General features: G+C 36.0%; 1 pseudogene; it reads right to left on the bottom strand.

Annotated features, from left to right (window-relative positions):
• Nucleotides 1-456: 456 nt before the first annotated feature.
• On the bottom strand, nucleotides 457-1,019 carry LOC119511630 (annotated as a pseudogene).
• Nucleotides 1,020-20,530: the final 19,511 nt, after the last annotated feature.

Genomic DNA, 20,530 nt, shown 5'->3' on the forward strand with positions numbered 1-20,530 from the left:
TCATGATATGCCTCTGTTTTTATGTGGTGATTTGTGGACTGAAGAGCTAGCAATGAAGTTTGTATTTTATGCAATTACAGTTAGTATACCGTGGTAACTGAAATCTGAACCATACTGTTGAAGGACTGATGTTATTTAACTAAACCATGGCAACTGAAATTTGTGCACATTGGAAAGCGAACGCCTTGCATTCAATTGCCTACCTGACACATCAGCACTTGGATGTTACTAGATATACCACACTTAACATGTCCTAAACTGAACTTTTATTTTCTCCAACATCAAAGCTGTTCTTCCTATAATCATCCTTGTCTTCTAGTTGCTCAGGTCAAATGCCTCGGAGTCATCCTTGACTCTTCACTTTTATTTTATTTATTTTTTCTTTTTTTGAATATTTAACAGATTTAATAAGAGAATCAATATTCTGCTTTAATTTGCATTTAATTTATGATGAATTTATTCCTGAGTCATAAGTTTTTGTTCCTTCAGTTTCTTTTGGGATATCTTTTTCTTCTGTGCAACCTCCTCTTCTGGTTTAGGAACAATTTGTTCTTTCTCAGTAAGGATCATCTCAATGTGACAGGGGGAACTCACGTATGGGTTAATCTGACCATGAGCTCTGTAAGTTCGGTGGCGCATCTTGGGAGCTTTATTCACCTGGGTGTGCTCAATCACCAGAGAGTCCGCATCTAAACCCTTAAGTTCAGCGTTACTTTCTGCATTTTTAAGCATGTGCAACAAAAATTCAGCACTCTTTTTAGGCCATCGACCCTGTGTCCAGCCCCATTGTTTGGCCTGGGCACACCTACCAACACCACCGTTGTAACAATGGAAGGGCACACACTGCTTCTGTAAAGGGCACACACAGCTTCTTTCAGATACTTGGTGGCTTTTCGAATATGCATACCCTCGATGGCCTGAGCAGTTTCTCGGGTGTTCTTAAAGTGAACACGAAGATCTGAACCTCTTGATTTGCATGATTTCATGGGGTTTTCAGGGTCAAGTGAATAGCGAACCATTTTCAGAGATCACCTTGGGCCGCTTACGGGAAGAGCCTCACTTTTACTTATACCGCACTTATCAGTTAATCCTGTCAACTCAATGTTCAAAGTATAATTCGATATCCTACCATTTCTCACCAGCCCCACTGATATCCTCATCTGCTTCATTGTCATCTCTCACCTACCTTTGTAATGGCCTCCTTGCTTCTTTCCCCAGTGCCATTATTTCTGTTCTCCACAGCTATCAGAATGGACCTTTAAAAACCCACGTTGATCATGTGACTCCTCTGCTCAAACCCTTTAATGGCTTCTTGTTTCAATCAAAGTGAAAAAGTCAAAGTCCTCTGATGGTCACCAAGGTCCTATGTCACCTTGTCCAAGGCTACCTCTCTAACCTCCTCCCCTTCCACATGCCTCCTTGCTCGCTGTGCTCTAGCCACACTGGCTTCTTTGCTCATCCCTAAAAATAGGTCAAATACAATTTGCTCAGCGTCTTGGCACTTGTTTTACCCCCTGTCTGGTATGTTTCTTCCCCATATGTCCACATGGTTCACTCTCTCACTTCCTTCATGCCTCTGTTCAAATATCATATTATGATGATACTACGTAAAATAATAATGCACACACTCCCTACCCTTCATCCGGTAATCCCTTATTCCCCTTAGACTGTTTTATTTTTCTCTATAGAATTTATAGCCATTGATATTTATGTATTTTTGCTACCACTAGATTGTATGTTTCATAGGGGTAGAGACTTGGTCTATTTTGTTTATGGTTTTAACCTTAGGGATTAGAACAGTACCTGGGACATAATAGATCCTTAACAAATATTTATTGACTGAATGGATGATAAATATTGCTGGTTTGTGGCAGACCTGAAGAACCATGTCTCCACACAGGCGTCTGCCAGAGCAGACCTGGTAACTAGAATGACAAGCAAGGTAATGACTTTAATGCTTTGGTTCATTTTGGTTGGCAATGAAGAGCTTCCTAGAAGTGTAAGAATTTCTTGACAACTTTTAAAATTGGACATGGCAGTTAGTTTACACCTGCAGAGCATGTATGTCTTGTCTAGGAACTTCTACCGGTGGTTATTTTGCCATCAAATTTAACTTATTAAACAAATATAAAAATTGACTTTTTTGTATAAATAATTTGAAGCAAAAAATTTTTTTTTTTGATTTGGGAAAGTGTAAGGGGGAGAAAGAGCAATGCTAAAAATCTCAGGAGGTGACCACATGTGCAAGGACGACGTGTATAAAGGACTGATGGAAAAGAAATCACGTAAGAATCTGGACTTAGGGAGATAGGAGTGAATTGACCTTTCTTTGGAGCGTATATTAGACACTTCTTGTGTATACATCCTTTGGAATCCCTCGTTTTTATTCCAGCCATTGCTGTGGTCACCAGTGGCATCATGCACATGTAACTTGAAAACACCTTACCTTAGCTTCACTGTGTATTTCTTCCTTTCTGGCCCAAGGCAATTTGTCTACACTAAGTCGGATGCCTGCAGAAACCCCCCTGGGCATTCTGGAGCATGTGCAAACCTGGAGATGTGAGAGCAACTCTTGATTAATTGGGGATGAGAGCTAGTAGATAAATATTCCCCTATTTCATCTCTTGGGTGTGGACAATTCTGAGATGCATTCTTCATGGCTCCCTAGAGTATCTCCAGGGGAACAATCTTCAGGTACTTACAGTGGTGACAAGATTGATTGGATTGGCTTTCCTTCCCTCCCTCCCTTCTGTAGTCTTCTCAGTCTTTTCCTCTAGCTCCTCGGGATCATGTCCCAAAATCAAATACCTGTACACCAGACCTTGTCTCAGACTCTGCTTTTTGGGAGAGCCCAGGCTAAGACAGAGGTCCAGCAGAAAACACTTTTGTGCCAACTGCTGGGGGGAGGACAAATTTCTATAAACACACTTACCTCTATGATGTTCCCTCCTTGCTTAAAGATCTGTATTAGCTCTCTACTGCCTATATGATAAAGATCCAAATCCTTATTATAGAAATTGAAGGATGGTGCTTTACAGTTTGACCCTACCTACCTCTTGAACAACTCTAATTAAACCAGTCCTTTTCTTTCTCCCAAATATGCCATCCACATTCTTTCCTTTGCATTTTTTTTTCCTCCCAAGGATTAACTCAAGCCCCATATTGTCTTAAAAGCCTTCCCAATCACTTAGCTTGCAACTATCCTCTCTCCTATGAACCCTTGTTGCACTTTTTGGCTGGGCCACTCATTTGGTACTTACGCCATGCTGCCCTAAATTATTTATCTCTTTATTTATATTTTCTGACTCGACTTTATTATAATCATCTTGTGGGAATAGATTGTATCTTACAATTCAGTATCTCCAGCAGTGCCTAAAACAATGCCCTGAGCAATGATGCTGAGATTGACATTGTGGTGGCATGATCTGTACCAGTGATTAACAAAGTGTATTCATGGGGTATTAATAGGCATTATAAGAACAAAATTATTCTGTGTTTTGTGTTGTTGCAAAGACTTCTCTGAGTCTTTAAATGAACTAAACTTCTCTAAGAGGGAGCACAATATACAGATTTCCCAAAATTATTTAGCTATAGATTTTTTTTTTTCATTAAACATTGCCTTAGTTTCCTGAAACATACTTAAACTATTTCTAAATACATTGATTGTCCACTCTTTGTAGAAGCCCCAGAACTATAGGGCAGAGTGGGAGTGTAGGGGTGGATGCAGGCTACAGAAGAAAACACTAGGAGTTATGAGAGAGGCTTATAATATACATGAGGAGGCAAAACATTCACATCCTAAAAATCACTAAGGAACATGTGTTAAGCATTGTTAACAAGCTGACTATATATTAGCTGATGGGATACATAGAAGAGCATAATCAAATTTGGATGGGGGCTACTTGGTCTCTAGGAAGCACATGAGACTAGGGAGTTCTCTTGTCAATAGGCCCCTGGAAGCTTGCTTTGGTATGCCTGAATTTCTAAAGTGAGTATACAGATTAGACTCACCTACAAGGACGATTGCTATATATATCTGTAATTTGTTCTCAGGCCAATTCCTCATCGTTCTGCAAACTACATTTCCCAGGCTCCCTTGCTAGCCTACTTTAACAAAGTTTGTCTTGCTCTGGATGGAGAATGAAGAAGGGGAGAACTGGGTCTTTCTCTGACTTTCTCTGCTGTGGAGAGTGCTCTTCTCATTGCCATCAGAGGCTGCATCTCTTCTGTGGTTTCTGGGGGTACCACCACCTGCTCCTATTTCTTTCCTTTCTAGGTGTGGTAGAGGCTTCCTGCTTTGGTTAATCTCTGATTGCTTTACACCCCTCTTTGGCTTATCAACTTTCCATCATTTGTGTAATCAGTTCCTCCCTATTTTAAGTTCTCTTTGTTGGAACACCTAGCATGCTTTCTGTTTTCCTCACTGGACTCTGAATGAAACATGACATATCTATGTGTTGCATCTCTCCTTGACTATGTTCTCTTCAGGACAATGGGATATGTCTTTTTTTTTCATCTCTCCATAGTGCCAGACACTTGGAAGTACTCAATATATGTTTACTGAAAAAAAATAAGTCAATGACTTTCTTTTTTGCTTTAAAATTGTTTATATTCCTAGAAAATTTTTGGAATATATATGTTTTATCATGTAAATGTACAGAAAGTAATTTTTTTCTATGAACAAGTTGAGCATGGGAGAGAACCAATTAAGGCAAATCAGAAATTTTCTCCTTCTCAGGACATTAGAGGGAATAATTTTTTTAGGTCAACTCTCCTTAGGAGAAGGCTTCACTCTAATACTTCAGTTTGTTTCCCATCCCTAGGCCTTAGCCCTGGAGGGGCTGGAAAGGAGACACGTCAAGAAAGAAGAGGATATGTTTACTTTAAATTTGCAAAAATATGTCAGTGCTCTCTTGGACAACTGGGCTGTCATTTCCCTAGTTGTAAAACCTTAGAATGGTGTGACTTCAGTTTGTGCCATAGCAAGTGGGAGGTTGATACTTAATCATCTTTTGTTTATCAATGATGGATATTTAGATGTATCAATATTTAGATAAATCAAGAAGTAGACTAGAAGACCTTTCAAGTATCCCTGAAACCATTTAGACTATTAAGTTTTCAATTTCCTGCCCTATTAATTTAGAGAAGTTTTTGCATGTCCTGTTCTACACTGAACTATAAATTTGTCCTTAATATGACTACTGCTTGAAGGTATAAGAAGCCCCAACTGGTTAACCATATTTCAAAAAAACAAAACCACAATAAACAAAACCCCATATGCTCCCCAGTGAAGAAAACTGAGAGACTGGAAAGCCTCCTGGGAATACCATCTTACCAAATTTCAGCTCTTGCATGCAATAGGTTAAAATGTTTTTGTAGGCTTAAAAAATCTTGAACTTCTCAGTAGCTAAATAAATCCAAGGAGGGAAAGTAGCACCTTAGTTTTTTTTTTAATGGCAAAATCAAAGCAGAGAAGGATAGCCAGTGATATGGCAGAAGTGTTCAAAGAAAAAATTCAAACTTCTGACTCCCTTCTGCTGAAAATGGGCCAAGCTAAGGCATACGATGTTCCCAATTTTCTACTAGAACTTTCTTACTCCCTCTACTGTGTTTTTTTTGAATCTTTGGGGGAAAACAAAAACAAAAACAAAAAAAAAACAGTCTCCTCATCTGTGCTCCTCTATTCTTTTAGACTAGCATTTCTCAGAGTGTATTCCTCGGACCCCTCCTATGATGATGCCTATTCATGATAAAGTTTGGTGTTCTAGTTTGCTAATGCTGCTGGAATGCAAAACACCAGAGATGGATTGGTTTTTATAAAAGGGGTTTATTTGGTTACAAAGTTACAGTCTTAAGGCCATAAAGTGTCCAAGATAAGTCATCAACAATAGGGTACCTTCACTGGAGGATGGCCAATGGCGTCCAGAAAACCTCTGTTAGCTGGGAAGTCATGTGGCTGGCATCTGCTCCAGAGTTCTGGTTTCAAAATGGCTTTCTCCCAAGATGTTCCTCTCTCGGCTGCAGCTTCTCTCCAAAATGTCACTCTTAGTTGCTCTTGGGGTGTTTGTCCTCTCTTAGCTTCTCCGGAGCAAAAGTCTGCTTTGGACGACCGTCTCCAAACTGTCTTTCATCTGCAGCTCCTCTCTCGGCTCCTGTGCATTCTTCAAAGTGTCCCTCTTGGCTGTAGCTCCACTTCAAAATGTCACTCACAGCTGCACTGAGTTCCTTCTGTTTGTCAGCTCATTTATATGGCTCCAGTGATTTAATTTAGACCCACCCTGAATGGGTGGGGTAAAACCTCCATGGAAATTATCCAATCAGAGTCATCACCCACAGTTGGGTGGGGCACATCTCCATGGAAATACTCAAAGAATTATAATCTAATTAATACTGATAGATCTGCCCACACAAGATTACATTAAAGATAACTGGCACATTTGGGAACCAATGTCTTGGTTTTATCCAGTTCTCCTGTTTTCTTTTCACTCCTCACCAGGACTGGATTTCACTAGGAATCATCATAATGTCCTCAATTCCTTTCAACACTTGTACTTTCATCCCATCTACCCAACTAATCCTTCACTCAGGATGAATCCTTCTGCCAATGTTTATGTTCTGCTCTCTGTCAAAGGAACACAGCTAGAAAAACTGTCTGACCATTCAGACTTGTGTGAATACACACTGAGCCTGGACTTCCACAGAGCTCAGAAATCTTCTTACTTGTCCTTGGGGCAGCTTTGTTTTCTTCCCTCCCACAATGTCTATTGAAAACGTACTATTTTCTTTAGATGGTTTACCCTTTCTCATTTCTTTCATTCTCAGCCAGTGATGTCTTCATAGTCTTTCCCTCTACAGAGAGAAAATAGAGGCCATCATCAGGGAGTCATTCTGTCTATTCTCGTCTCCCTTAAAACTCGCTTATGACAGCTCTGTTACTGTCTCATAGGGAGAGATATTTCCCCTTATCTCCAGTACTACTTCCCCCTCTATCTTGCGTTTTCTCCCTTCCTCTTTTGTATCGTTCATTTCTCTCTACTACTGGCTCTTTCTCCTCTAGATGTAAAAATGCCCACAACCTAAGAGATATTTCCTAACTTTCTCTGTCTTTTCTGTCACTGCTTTTTTCTGTTTCCTCAGTTCTCTGGTTTTGTAATCCCTCATCATCTGGCTTCTGCTTCCACTTTGATAATTCTTAGTTTTATTTGAAAACTACTTAAAAATATCAAGTAAAATCACCCATAATCTCAATATTAAAAGTCACCCTAATCTCAATAACAAAAAACAAAATAACATGATTTTCCCCTCCCTATCCATCTAATATCTTAGAAGTGAATTGAATGTATTAGAAATATTAACCCTTTTCCCCACCTATTTTTGGTGTTTTTACTTTGCTTATGGTCTCAATTTCATAGAAAAACTTCTAATTTTTATGTGATAAATACTGTATTTTTACCCTTTATGGCTTCTCAGTTATCTTGCTTAGGAAGATCTCATATCTCAAGGTTATAAAAATGTTTTACTGTTTAAAAAATATTTATATAGTTTTTTTCTCATTTATTTCCTTATGCCTGAAATTTATTTTGGGATTTAACATTATTTTCTTCTCTGTGGATAGCCACTTGTCCCAATTCCAATTTTTTTAAAAATATCTCCATGCCCACTGAATTGAAATGCTATTTTTATTAAATGATAAATTTCAGAATATACTTTGATTTGTTCTATAGTCTATCCTATTGATATACTTTCCTGTGCCATTTCAGTACCATAATTCTTTGTTTACAAAGCTTTATGTTAGATTTTAATATCTGTCAGGTTAAGTCCCTCATCGCTACATCATTATTCTTTTTAAAAGTTTTCTTGGAAATTGTTGTACATTTATTCTTTCTGGTGATTTGAGAATTATTTTAACTAGTTATAACTTCCACATCATCCTCATACCAAAAATGAAATCATATTTTGTGATTCTAATATTGTATTAAATTTGTGCATTAATTTGAGAATGATAGACAACAATTTAATGGCATTTGGTATATTCACAATGTTGAACAACAACCACTTCTATCTAATTCCTAAACATTTTCATTATTCTAAAATAAAACCCTATACCCATTAAGCAGTTACTCCCATTCCCTCCTACCCCCAATCTCTGGCAACCACCAATCTACTTTCTCTTTCTAAGGACTTACTTACCTATTCTGGATATTTCATATGAATGGGATCATACAATATGTGACCTTTTGTGTCTGACTTCTTTCACTTAGTGTAACGTTTTCAAAGTTCATCCATGTTGTACTGTGTATCAGAATTTCATTCCTTTTTTATGACCGAATAATATTCCAAGGTATGTATGTATTACAATTTATTTCTGTTCACTGCAAATGCCAAATTTTGCTTATCCATTCATCTGTTGATGGACACTTGGGTTGCTTCCACTTTTGGCTATTGTGAACAATGCTGCTGTGAACATTGGTGTACAGTATCTGTTTGAGTCCCTGCTTTCAATTTGTTTGGTTATGTGCCTAGGAGTGGAACTGCTGGGTCATATGATAATTGTACAGTTACCTTTTTGAGGAACTATCAGACTGTCTTCCACAGTGGCTGCAGCATTCCCACTGGCAATGGATGAAGGTTCTAATTTACCCATATTCTTGCCAGCACTTGTTACTTCCCTTTTTTTATTTTTAATAGCCATTCTAGTGGCTGTGAAGTGATATCTCATTGTGGTTTTGGTTTGCATTTCCCTGATGACCAATAATGTTCAGCATCTTTTCATTGCTTATTGCATATTTGTGTATTTTCCTCAGAGAAATGTCTACTCGAGTCCTTTACCCAGTTTTAAACTTGGTTGTTTGTCTTTTGATTGTTGAGTTGTAGGAGTTATTTATATATATTCTGGATATTAAACCCTTATTGGATATATGATTTGCAACTATTTTCTCCTGTTCTGTAGGCTGCTTGTCTTTTCACTTTCTTGATAATGACCTTTGAAGAACAAGATTTTTAAATTTTTATGAAGTCCACTCCATCAAGTTTTTCTTTTGTAGTTTGTACTTTTAGTGTCAGATCTAAGAATCCATTGATAAATATAAGATCCTGAAGATTTCCCCCTATGTTATCATCTAAGTGTTTTATGAAAGGTATTGTATTGAATCTAAATTCCTTTGGATAGTATTGCCATCTTAACGGTATTAAGTTTTCCGATCCATGAATTTGAGATAGCTTTCCATTTATTTAGGACTTCTTTAATTTCTTTCAGCAATGTTTTGTAGTTTTCAGTGTACAAGTTTTTCATATCCTTGGTGAAATTTATTCCTAGATATTTTATTCTTTTAGATGCTGTTGTAAATGGAAATGTTTTCTTGATTTCCTTTTCAGATTGTTTATTGCTGGTGTATAGAAATACAACTGATTTTTGAGTGTTGATCTTGTTCCCTGAAATTGTGCTGGATTTGTTTAGCAGATTTCATAGTTTTTTTTTTGCAGATATTTTGGGATTTTTGAAATATAGGATCATGTCATATGTGAATCAAGATTTCTTCCTTTCCAATTTTGATGACTTATTTTTTTCCTTGCCTAATTGCTGTAACTAGAAGCGCCAATCCCATGTTGAAGATGAGTGGTGAAAGCAAACATCTTTGCCTTGATTTTGAGGGGAAAACTTTCAGTCTTTCACTACTGAGTATGATGTTAGGTCTTGGTTGTTCATAAATGTCCTTTGTTGTATTGATGGCTTTCCTAATTTTCCTTCTTGTTTTTATCATGAAAGGGTGTTGAATTTTATAAAATTCTTTTTCTGCATCAATGAGATGAATGTGATTCTTTTTCTGTTGTTCTATTAATTTAGTACATTACATTGAAAGGTATTCTTAAGTTGAACCACCCTTGCATTCCTGGGATAAATCATACTTGGTCATCATGTACAATCTGTGTAATATGTTATTGGATTTGGTTTACTAGTATTTTGTTGAGGATTTTTGCATCTATATTCATAAAGTATATTGGTCTATAGTTTCCTTTTTTGCAATGTATTTACCTATCTTTGGTATTGGGGTGATTGTGGCTTAATAGAATGAGTTAAGAAGTGTCCCCTCCTCTTCTATTTTTTGGAAGAATTTGAGAAGAATTGGTATTAATTCTCCTTTGAATGTTTAGTAGAGTTCATCAGTGAAGCTAACTGGTCCTGGACTTTTCTTTGTTGGGAGATTTTTGAGTACTAATGCAATCTCTTTACTTGTTAAAGATTGTTCAGATTTTCCATTTCTTCTTGAGCCAGGAAACAGATTCTTCTTGTTCCTAGGAATTTGTCCATTTCATCTAATTTGTTGGCATACAGTTGATCATAGTATTCTCTTATAATCATTTTAAAAGCTGTTTTATTGAGCTATATTCACACACCATACAATCCAACCAAAATGTATGATCAGTGGCTCACAGTATAATCACAGAGTTGTGCAATCATCACCAAAAAATTTTAGAACATTTTCATTACTCCAAAAAGAAAAACCCCACATCCCTTTTACCCCACTATTATTGACACTTAGCATTGGTATGGCACCTTGTTACAACTGATGAAAGAATATTAAAATATTAATGTTAACTGTAATACATAGTTTGCATGGGTACATTTTTTCCCACACCCCTATTTTTAACACCTTGTAATAGTGACTTATATTTGTTCTAGTTCATGAAAGAACATTCTTATATTTGTACTATTAACCACAGTCATTGTCCACAAAAGGGTTCACTGTGTTTTCAGTCCCATGTTTTATCCTCTAGCTTTCCTTCTAGTGACATACATGACCCTAAACTTTCCCTTTCAATCACAATCACAGATATAATTCAGTGCTGTGTGAACTACCATCACCTCTATCCATTTCTAAATATTTACAATTAACCTAATTAAAACTTCTGCACAAATTAAGCATCAGCTCCCCATTTTCTACCCTCATTCTATCTCCTGGTAGCCTATATTCTAGATTTCAACTCTATGAGTTTGCTTATTGTAATTAGTTAATGTTAGTGAGATCATACAATTGTTGTCCTTTTGTGTCTGGCTTATTTCATTTAACATAATGGTCTCAAGTTTCATCCATATTGTCACATGCATCAGGTCTTCATTCCTTCTAAGAGATGAATAATATTCCATTGCATGTATGTACCACATTTTGTTAATCTATTTATTGATTGATGGACACTTATGTTGCATCCATCCTTTGGCAATTGTGAATAATGCTGCTATGAACATTGGTGTGCAAATATCTGCTTGCATCTCTGCTTTCATTTCTTCTGGGTATGTACCTACTGGTGGGATTGCCAGATCATATGGCAACACTATACTTAGCTTCCTGAGGAACTGCCAAACTGTCTTTCACAGCAGCTGCAACATTTTATATTCCCAACAGCAGTGAATGATGGTTCCTATTTCTCCACATCCTTTCCAATACTTGTAGCACAAAAGTATTTAAATTTGAGGAGGTTCCCCTTATCTATTTTTTCTTTCCATTCTTGTACTTTGAATGTAAAGTCTAAGAAACCTTTGCCTACCACTAGATCTTGGAGATGCTTCCTACATTTTCTTCTTTGAGTGTTATGGCCTTGGCTCTTACATTTAGGTCTTTCATCCATTTTGAGTTAATTTTTGTATAAGATGTGAGATAAGTCCCTTTTTCATTCTTTTGGATAGGTATATCCAGTTTTCCCAGAACCATTTATTGAAGAGACTGTTGTTTCCAGTTGACTGGACTTGGCAGCCTTGTCAAAAATCAATTGACCACAGATATGAGGTCAATTTTTGAACTCTCAATTGTAGTACATTGGTCAGTATGTCTATCCATCTTTATGATAGTACCATGCTGTTTTGACCACTTTAGTTTTGTAATATGCTTTAAAGTCAGATAGTGTGATACCTCCAACTTTGTTCTTCTTTTTCAAGATGGTTTTGGCTATTCGGGAACTCTTACCCTTCCAAATAAACTTGATGATTGAACTTTCCATTTCTGAAATGTAGGATGTTGGAATTTTGATTGGGATTGTGTTGAATCTGTAAATGAATTTGGTTAGAATTGGCATCTTAAATGATAGTAGTCTTCCAATCCATGAACACGGAATGTCCTCCTATTTATTTAGGTCTTCTTTGATTTTTTTTAGCAATGTTTTGTAGAGGTTTTTTTTTTTTTTAGGGAAATGAAAGCTGACTTTTATTTCATCTACAGCCGTTCTTTAAATATGATTGTGCATCCATAATATTCTATGCACACATCACAGTTTTTAATGTTAGTTAATAAAGGTTAGACACACAACATACATCTTTACAAAAAAGGTCAAAATGCAAACTTAAAACTTTAAAAAAAAATTTAACTAATTAAAAAAGTTTGTATTGGGTGCCATTTTGTACAACACAGTTAATTTAAATGTTATCATTTTGGCTGCACATGAAAAAAGTGGCAGTAGAAAATAAATAAATAAATACGGTGTATTTATTTACATAGATAAATTGGCAGTAGTAAAGGCAAAAGTACTAGAAAATACTAGCGCTGATAAATGAGTTCAGCAAAGTGGTGGGATACAAGATCAACATACAAAAATCAGTAGTGTTTCTACACACTAGTAATAAGCAATCAGAGAAGGAAATCAAGAAAAAATTCCATTTTACAATAGCAACTAAAAGAATCAAATCTCTCGGAATAAATTTAACCAAAGATGTAAAGGACTTGTACATAGAAAACAACACAAGATTTTTTTTTTTTTTTTTGAGGTGATAGAACCTGTACTAGGTGCTGAAAATAATTTCCCTGGTGGGGTTTCTTGGAGGAGGAGACATTTGGAATCTTGTCTTGGAGGAGGAAGAGCTGGGGGAAGAGTGTTCCTGAGGATGGCATAACAGGCAAAGAAATGTGAAGAGCAATGTATGAGGGGCTTGATTCAGCAAGAAGCGGGGTTTTTTTTTTTTAACATATTTATTTTAAATATGGTATATTAATTTGTTTAATTTCTTGTGTTGAACCACCCTTGCGTACTTTGGATAAAACCCACTTGATCATGGTATATAAGTCTTTTAATGTGCTGTTACATTTAATTTGCAAGTCTTTTGTTGAGGATTTTTGCATCTATATTCGTTAGAGAAAATGATGTTATTTTATTTATTTATATATTTTTTGTAGTATCTTTATCTGGCTTTGGTATTAGGGTGAGGTTGGCTTCACAGAATGAGTTAGGTAGTGTTTCTTCCTTGTCAATTTTTTTTTGAAGAATTTGAGCAGGCTTGATATTAATTCTTGGAATGTTTGGTAGATTTCACCAAGCCGTCTTGTCCTGGGTTTTAATTTGTTGGGAAGTTTTTGATGACTGATTCAATCGCTTTACTTGCAATTAGTCTGATGAGGTCTTCTATTTCTTCTATAGTTGCTGTAGCTTGTTTGTGTTTTTCTAGGAATTTGTCCATCTTATCTAAGTTGTCTAATTTGTTAGCATGTAGTTGTTCATAGTATCCTTTTATGATCCTTTTTTTATTTCTGTAGCATCAGCAGCAATGTCCTCTCATTTCTAATTTTATTTATTTGCATATCTCTTTTATTTTCTTTGTCAATAGGTAAGGGTTTACCAATTTTGTTGGTCTTCTCCAAGAACCAACTTTTGGTTTTGTTGATTCTCTCTATTGTTTTGTTTTGTTTTGTTTTTTCTATTTCATTGATTTCTGCTCTACTCTGTTATTTCTTTCCTTCTGCTTTCTTTGGGATTAGTTTGCAGTTCTTTTCATGTTCTTCTATGTGTTCATTTAGGTCTTTTATTTTAGCTCTTTCTTCCTTTTTAATATAGACCTTTAGGGCTGTAAATTTCTCAGTACTGCCTTCACTGCATCCCATAAATTTTGATATGTTGTGTTCTTGTTTATATTCGGCTTGAGATATTTACTGATTTCTCTTGCAATTTGTTCTTCAACCCAATGATTGTTCAAGAGTGTATTGTTTAACCTCCATCTATTTGTAAATTTTCTGGTTCTTCACTGGTTATTGATTTCCACCATCATGCCATTATGGTCAGAAAGAATGCTTTATATAATTTCAATCAATTTAAATTTATTGTGACTTACTTTGTGACCCAGCATGTGGTTTATCCTGGAGAATGTTCCATGAACACTTGAGAATAATGTATATGCTGCTGTTTGGGAGTGCAAAGTTTTATATATATATATATATATATATATATATATATATATATTTGTTAAGTCTAGTTCATTTATCATCTTAGTCAAGTTCTCTGTTTCCTTGTTGATCCTTTGTCTAGATAGTCTATCTATTGATAAGACTAGTGTATTGAAGTCTCCAACTATTATTGTAGAGGTGTCTACTTCTCCCTTCAGTGTTACCAGTGTTTGTCTCACGTATTTTGGGACACACCGGTTAGGTGCATAAATATTTATGATTGTTATTTCTTCTTGGTAGATTGCCCCTTTTATTAATAAACAGTTTCCTCCTTTGTCTCTTATAACAGTTTTGCATTTAAAGTCTCTTTTGTCTGATACTGGTGTGGCTACTTCAGTTCTTTTTTGGTTACTATGTTCATGGAATATCTTTTTCCAACCTTTCAGTTTTAACCTATTTGTGTTCTTGGGCTTAAGATGAGTCTCTCATAAACAACATATAAATGGATCATGCTTTTTTATCTGCAAATCTGTATCTTTTGATTGGGGAGTTTAATCCAGTAGCAGTCAATGATATTACTTTACAGTCAGTACTTACTTCATCAATTTTATCCTTTGGTTTTTTATGGCATATATTTCTTTTTTTTACTCCCTTTCTACCTTTTAGTTACCCTTATTGATAATCTTCATTTCTACACCCTCCCCCGAACCTCTCTTTCCTGTCTTTTCCTTTCAGCCTGAAGAACTACCTTTAGTATTTCTTGCAGGGCAGATCACCTGTTGATGAGCTCTCTCAGTTTCTGTTTATTTGCAAATATTTTAAATTCTCTCTCATTTTTGAAGGACAGTTTTGCTGGGTAAAGAGGTTTGACTGGCAGTTTTTCTCTCTCAGTATCTTAAATATATCATACCACTGCCTTCTCACCGTCATGGGTTCTAATGAGAAATTGGCACTTAGCCTTATTGTGTTTCCTTTGTATGTAATGAATCACTTTTCTCTTGCTGCTTTTAGGATTCTCTTCTTATTTTGGCATTTGACATTCTCATTAGTATGTGTCTTGGATGTATTCTCTCTGGAGTATATTGTGCTTCTTGAACATGCATATGTATGTCCTCCATAAGAGTTGGGAAATTTTCAGCCACGATTTCTTCAAATATTCTTTCTGCCCCCTTTCCTTTGTCTTCTCCTTTTTGTACACTCATGACATATATGTTTGTGCACTAAGTGTTGTCATTCAATCCTCGAGACTCTTCTCATTTTTTTCCAGTTCTTTTCTCTGTCTTTTCTTCTGTCTGTAAGATTTCAACTGTCCTGTCTTGCATCTTGCTGATTCTTTATTCTGCCTGTTTAAATCTGCTGCTGTGTGTATGCCTCTAGTGTATTTTTGATATCTTCTATTGTGTGTTTCATTCCCATCATTTCTTTTATGTTTCTTTTTATATTTTCAAACTCTTCTTTGTGCTCACACAGTGTCTTCTTAATATCCTTTATCTCTTAGGCATATTTTCCTACATCTCCTTAAATTGATTTAGGAGATTTGTTGAACATTTTTGATTAGTTGATCCAAATTCTGTGTCTCCTCTGAAGATTTAATTTGTTCCTTTGACTGGGCCATATCTTCCCATTTCTTAGTATAGCTTGTAATTTTTTGCTGGTGTGTAGGCATCTGCTTCTCTTGGTGAATTTACTCTGCACATCAGTTTCTCTCTCTTGCCCAGGGTTTTCTTTTTTGTTGGCTTTGTGCTAAGGCACTTCTTTGACATTTGGTTCAACTTACAGTAGACCTTTAAAGTAACTCTTGTTTGATCAGATTTTTTCAACTCTTACTCATCTTTTTCTTGCCCTGGATATATGGTGCAATTTTTGAGGTTGAACTATTTGTGCATTTGTTAACCCCCAGGAGAATGCTTCCTTTACCCTCTTCCTTGTCCAGGAATGTTAATCTGTTGTGTTTGTTTTTGATTTGCCTCTTTAGCTGTAAAGCTCTTCTACCATTGTCTCTAGCTGCTTTGCCTGGAAGGCAAATTCTTGGTGGAGTGTACCCCAGAGGGAACTTTCCCAAGTCATTATTTCCCAGTCAAAAAAGGGCCAGGGATCTAGAAGAGGGCATAGATCAGTTCTAAAGTGCCCTGGGGAGGTGGTGTGGAAGGACCCCAAGCTTCTTTTTGAAAGCTCCCTGAATCTGTGCTTTCCTGGACTGCCCAGCAGATGCCATTCTTCAGCAAACTGTTCCCCACATTCCTAATGTGGTACTGTGCCGTTAAGTCTTAACTGACTCTGCCCCTTTTTGGGATTGCTGTTGAAACAGAGGCTGCCAGCTCCTTTTATCTGTAGTGAGTTGAAACTGTAGCTCAGAGCCAGGACCCAGTGATCTGAATTCACTAATCAAAAGCCATGATTGGTGCTCAGCCATGCTCCTGTCTCCATCCTCACTTTTGGTGAAAGCCAAACTTGTCCAGCAAATTGGAAGGAGTCATATCAGTTCCAAAGTGCCCTGGGGAGGTAACCTCAAAGGACACAAACTTCTCTTTAATGGCTCCCCAAATTGGTGCTTTTCTGGCCTGTTCAGCAGATGGCACTCTTCAGCAAATTGTTCTCTGCAGCTCCAAGAAGTTACTGTGTCTTTAAATTGCCCCTGCTTCCACCCCTGTTTAGGGCTTGGTTGAAACAGAGGTTGCTGACTACTTTTTGCCCTGGGTGGGTTGAAACTTTAGCTGCCCTTAGAGCCAAGACCCAGCTATCTGAGTTCACACACAGTAGTCATGATCAGTATTTTGCCATGCCCTCTCCCCTCCCCACTTCTGATTTCATTGGTTTTCTCCATTGCATTTCTATTATCTATTTCATTTATATCTGCTCCAATATTTATTATATCCTTCCTCTTCTAGCTTTTGGTCAGTTCACTTTTCTTTTTCTAGTTTTGTGAGGTGTAAAGTTAAGGTATTGATTTAAGATCTTTCCTCTTTTTTAATGTAGATATTTACAGCTATGAATTTCCTTCTGACACTGCTTTCACTTCATTCCAGTTTGGTATTTTGTGTTTTCATTTTCATTAATATGTAAGTATTTTGTAATTTTCTTGTGATTTCTTCTTTTCTTTGACATGCTGACTATTTAAGATTTTGCCGTTTAATTTCTCTATATTTGTGAATTTTCCAGTTTTCCTTATGTTATTAGTTTCTAGCTTCATTCCATCGTAATTGGAGAAAATACTTTGTATTATTTCAATGTTTCAGAAATTTTTTGAGACTTGTTTTTGATCCAACTTATGGTCTATCCTAGGGAATATGTACTTTATATTACTGTACATGCTGTTGTGGTTCTTTAGAATGTCCTATATGTATCTGTTAGGTCTGATTGGTTTATAGTGTTGTTCAAGTTCTCTAACTTCTTATTGATATGATGTCCTATCCATAACTGAAAGTGGGGTATTGAATTGCCCACTATTATTGTAGAATTGTCTATTTCTCTCTTTACGTCTTTCAACATTTGCTTCATATATTTTGGGCTCTGTTGTTTGGTGCATATATGTTTATAATTGTTATATCTTCTTGATGAATTGGCTTTTTAATCAATAATAATGAGGGTTTTTTCAGACTTGTAACAATTTTTGACTTAATGTCTATATTGTCTGATACTAGTGTAGCTACCCCAGCTCTTTTATATTTACTAGGAATACACTTTTCCATTGTTTCACTTTCAAACTGTTTGTGTCTATCTCTAATGAATCTCTTATAAATAACATATAGTTCATTCATGTTTTGTAAACCATTCTGCCATTTTCTGGGCTTTAATGTGTGAATTTAATCCATTTACATTTAAAGCAATTTCTGATAGGGAAGGAATTTCTGTTCAATTTCACTATTTGTTTTTTAAATGTGTTATAGCTTTTTGTTCCTCAATCCTCCGACAATGTATTATTTTGTGTTTAATTCATTTTTAAGTGTACTTTTTGATTCTCTCGTAATTTCTTTTTTATATATATTTATTATTTTTTTCTTAGTAATTACCTTACCATACCATGGGAATTACCATTAACACATTTAATATATAGTAATATTTTAGTTTGGATTGATACCAACTTAGTTTCAATAGCATACAAAAATTCTGCTCCTATACAGCTCTGCTTCTCCCTTTATACTTTTGTTGTCCTAAATTACACCTTTATTCATTGTGTGCACATTGACATAGTTTTATAATTATTATTTAATTCATTTGCCTTTAAATCATGTAGGAAGCAAAAAGAAGAGTTACAGACCACAATACAAGAATACTGTTGTTTACAAATACCTATGTAATTACTATATTCAGTGTTCTTTATTCTTTATATGTTTTAAGTTGCTGTTTAGTGTCCATCCATTTCCAGATGAATGACTCCCTTTAACATTTCTTGTAGGGCAGTTCTGCTAGCAATGTACTTCTTCAACTTTTATCATAAAATATTTAATTTCTTATTTCTTCATTTTTGAAGGGTAGTTTTGCTAGATGTAGAATTCTTGGTTGATAGTTTTTTATTCATCACTTTAAATATCCCACTACCTTTTGGCCTACATGGTTTCTGATGAGAAATTGGCTGTTAATCTTACTGAGGATCACTTGTACATGACAGTTCACTTCTGTCTTCCTGCTTGCAAGCTTTTCTTTTTGTCTCTGGCTTTCAACAGTTTTATTATAATGTGCCTTTGTTTGGATCTCTTTTAGTGTATCCTACTTGTAGTTCACTGAGTATCTTTGATATGTAGGTTCATTTCTTTCATCAAAATTGGATGCTTTTTGCCATTACTTCTTCAAATACTCTATTTGTCTCTTTTTCTCTTTCCCTCTGTGACTCACATAGTTCTTATTTGGTATGGTGTCTTACAAGTTCTTTAGACACCATTCTTTTTCTTCATTCATTATTTTTCTGCTCCTCAGAGTGGGTACTTTCAATTCTCATATCTTCAAGTTTGCTGATTCTTTATTCTGCCTCCTCAAATCTGCTGTTGAATTCCTCTAGTGAATTTTTTATTTTGGCTATTGTACTTTTTACTTCTGGAATTTTTATAATTTCTATGTCTTTATTTATATTCCCTATTTGTTCATACATAATTTTCCTAGTTTCCTTTAATTCTTTGTCCAAAATTTCCTTTAGCTTTTTGAGCATATATAAGATGGTTGAGTTAAAGACTTTGTCTAGGAAGTCCAAGGTCTGGGCTTCCTTAGGGATGGTTTCTGTCTATTTATTTTTTCTCATGAATGGGCCATGGCCCATACTTTCCTGTTTCTTTTTATACCTTGTAATTTTTTGTTAAAAAATGAGCCTTTTGAATATTATAATATGGTAACTCTTAAAATAAGATTCTCCTTCCCCTTCCCAGGGTTGTTGTTGATCGCTATTGAGGACTTCAGTTGTCCATATGTTTAGTGACTTCTCCAAACTGTTTTTGCAAAAATTGTATTCCTTGTTGTGTATGGTCACTATAGTCACTATTCTGTTCAGCCAGTGTCTGAACTGAGATTTCCTTAAATGCTTGGATCCAAAAACCAAAGAAAAAAAGAACTTCCCCAGTTTTTGTAGCTTGACTCTTAGCTGGGTCATGCCTTCAGCACTAAGTTAGAATGCATACAACTCTGCTTTTCCTTTGTCTCCTGCTTGTGTGGAGCCCACAGATTCTTTGAGGTGTAAACCTAGGATTCTGTCATCTTTTCTGAGCATGCTTCTGATCCTAGGCATGCCTGTCACAGTTTGGCTTCCCTGGTAGATGTGGTAGATGTAGTGGTCCTTCTGAGCCCTTATTCCTTAAAGAAAATTCCTCAGCACCCACAGCTTTTGGATCTGTTTGTTGCTTGCTGTATCTGCTGTCTGTTGCTTCAGGCAGGCAGAAGTAGTGTATGTCTTTAAATCTTTAGACAGAAGCTGCAGTTGCTTAGAAAGTTGCTTTAGACCAAGAGAGGGAAAGAAGGATGAAACAAAGGTCAATCTCTGTGCTGGTCCCTCAGGAAACCTCCAGACAGGTTGAAATGCACAACTACAGTATTTTAAGAATAAAGCCTGTATTAGTCCCCTGGAACCAGCAAGCCACACCAGGAACATGAGATGCCATTCCCATGGCTGCTGCTATTGCACTTGTAATAGGGGATGGTAGGCAGGTAAACAAAAATGCCACAACACTTTCTAGCTGAAATTTAGCTGTCTTTTTCTTTATTAAGCACTCCCTTAGTTACTGTAAATTTTTTATTAAAATATTTAAAAAAAGTTGATTTTGTCAGGTTTTTGTGTCTAATGGTTGTGTCAGTGTAGGAACTGATTCTTTGAGCTCTCTGCTCCACCATTTTCCATACATCTTTCTTTTTTTTTTTTTTTTTTTTTTTTTGCATCCAAAATTGTTTTAATAATGCAGAATCTGTGG

This window comes from Choloepus didactylus, chromosome 16, assembly GCF_015220235.1.
Source record: "Choloepus didactylus isolate mChoDid1 chromosome 16, mChoDid1.pri, whole genome shotgun sequence".
Lineage (NCBI taxonomy): Eukaryota > Metazoa > Chordata > Mammalia > Pilosa > Megalonychidae > Choloepus > Choloepus didactylus.